The sequence below is a fragment of the Chiloscyllium plagiosum genome, unplaced genomic scaffold (assembly GCF_004010195.1).
Source record: "Chiloscyllium plagiosum isolate BGI_BamShark_2017 unplaced genomic scaffold, ASM401019v2 scaf_16437, whole genome shotgun sequence".
NCBI classification, from domain to species: domain Eukaryota; kingdom Metazoa; phylum Chordata; class Chondrichthyes; order Orectolobiformes; family Hemiscylliidae; genus Chiloscyllium; species Chiloscyllium plagiosum.
In genome coordinates, this window is record NW_025198428.1 from 2243 (window position 1) to 4824 (window position 2582).

General features: G+C 51.2%; 1 pseudogene; it reads right to left on the reverse strand.

Annotated features, from left to right (window-relative positions):
* Nucleotides 1-553: 553 nt before the first annotated feature.
* Nucleotides 554-2205, reverse strand: LOC122545989 (annotated as a pseudogene).
* Nucleotides 2206-2582: the final 377 nt, after the last annotated feature.

Genomic DNA, 2582 nt, shown 5'->3' on the forward strand with positions numbered 1-2582 from the left:
TCAGGTCCTGTAGAGCTGTTTTATATCAGACAGGGGGAGATTGGTATCAGGGACTGTATAGCTGGTTTATATCAGACAGGGGTGTGCAGGATAGGGGACTCTGCGACACCCCCATCAGGCACTCTGCTTCCCTTCCCAAGAACAAAGACACGGAGGAGTTCGTCCAAAACTATTTATTCAATTCTGCAGAACCGGGTGTTACCTCAATGGCTTCCCACGAGGCACACACACACATTGTAATCCCCGCACGTACGAGTAGGCGGGGCCTTCTATTGTCTCAGCCAATGAGTGTTAAAGTTCCCCACTGTCCTCCTGATGTTTGAGATTATTTGGTTATTCACCCAGCCAATCAGTGTTCGAGTTCCCCGCTTCTCCCTTATATGGATGATGACGCACAGCCGTGGTTGTGGGCGGTCCCTCAGCCACGAGGAAAGCTGTTTCCATTGTTTCATTCATGAAAATCTGGGGGAGTGTCTGCTCGTGCTTACTACAAGGTAGAGAAGACTAAAATGGTGGCTTTGTACTTACTATGTGCTTACTACAGCATTTAATGATTTAAAAATTACACCACCCCCTACAAATCCCCCGTGTCTTTTCTTACGGTTTGTAATTTTTAAACTGGGAGTTTCTTCTCCAGGGCGTCCAATAGCTCCCGAGCTTGTTTATCAAGCTGCCCATCTCTAATGCTACCCCCGCCCAAGAGGGATTCAGACTGTTCTATCTCGAGGTTCATCCTTTCGACCTGCCGATAAGGAACATCCCTCTTAGTAAGGGCGGTTTCGATCAGTCGCTGAGTTAACCCCCTGGCGCAGGGAATGATGCAACACCCGAGGGCAGTTAGTACCCCTGCCACCAATATACATGAGACGAGAAAGGAAACGACCACCCCCTTCCATTTTCCGAACCAAGCTTCCAACCAACCCGTGAGGCCAGAATCGATGCCCGAGATTTCGGCGAGTTCATCCGCCAATGTGGTGAGCCCATCCAGGGCGCGGGTGATGGACCCATCAGGGGCTGTGTTGTTGGGGATGAAAGTGCAGCACCCCCCTTCTCTGCTAACATCATGTCCAGGGCCAACCTATTTTCCCACGCCATTCTGCTAGTGGCGTCTAGTTGTTCTGCTATTCCCTTCACTGCATCCCGAGTATAATTAATGAACCTCTGCTGATTGTAGTAAATATAATTAATCCAATCCACGTTCTTATTGATGGTAACCCACCAGAACAGTGACGACCCAAAACCCGCCGCTATCTGGTTCCTAGCCTTGTACTCGTCAGGAACACCCCTGGGGACCCCTATGACATCTAAATATATATTATCATCAAAAGAGGTCTCCAAAGCCCTCTTAGTTCTTCTACTGGAACGGGGTTGCTCTTGTTTATCGAATGCCACGGTGAATGGGATGGCCAATTGAACGATTGCACAAGTGCCCGCCCATTTTTGGGGCAGGGTCGGTCGCAGAATCCTCCCACCACAGTACCACCAGAGGACTGCCCTAGGAACATGAATGTGGGAGTAATTCCCGCCCCCAGTAGTTTCATTGACCAGCCGAATTGATCCGCTGCACTTGTCAAATGTCCCCACATCATTGTCCCATTGCGATCCCGTCCGAGAGACGCAGGCTTGGTGCGTACCCGTTACCCCTGTGAATGACGGAGGGCGGGGCGCCCCTTTAGACCTGACGGGAGGAAACTTCAAACTTAAGGGTCGACAAGTGGGGTCGTTCCAGGCCTCTCGGTCCTGGTACAGCCTTACCATGCAGTCCAAGGCATGTGGATGTTTCTCCCATCCCAGCGGGAATGGGACCACCTGAGGGTTAGGACGGGCACCCATGCACGCGTAGCAATCACTCTTTTTCATGCTCCTTACCGTATATTTGACCCATTCCACCCAGGCATTCGCCTCCCCGTATCCCATTTCTATTTCAAAGGTCCTTTCCAAGTCCATCACCTCAATTATCCTAACCTTTTCCTGCTCAGCGGGGGTGGATGAGGCCCCAGACCCAGCTTCAATGACCGTGATGGTTGTGCAGCACAGCTGCAACCCCTTCTGTCCTGCCTGGCCCCCAACCCTAATACCCAGGATCGTTCCATTAAGGCTCGTCCCGTTGTTCCCCAAGGTCTTTATGGTCAGATAGAGTGGATTGCACTGATTCTGCTCACAATTCCACCCAGGGGTGATGGGATCACGGACAATTGACACCATAGCCTGGACCCCAGGGGCCGGAGGCCTATTGATGCCTTCTTTGCCATGCAACTGTAATACTAACGTCTGACCCTGGAATCCCCTTTCTCTCTCTAGGTTACGCTTAGTCTGAGGAGAAAGTGAGGTCTGCAGATGCTGGAGATCAAAGTTGAAACTTTATTGCTGGAACAGCACAGCAGGTCAGGTAGTCTGTTCTCAGGGTCTCTGTTCCTTAGATGCCTCTGTCAGAGAGGTTTGTTCGTCCACCGTCGGTTGTGGCACCGGTCTCTTGATCCGAGTATAATGTGTCCAGCCCTTTTCGGCCGTACGGACAGCCGTTTTGGTAGTCAAAAGTACCAGGAAGGGACCGTCGCAAGTTGGTTCGAAGGTATGTTGCT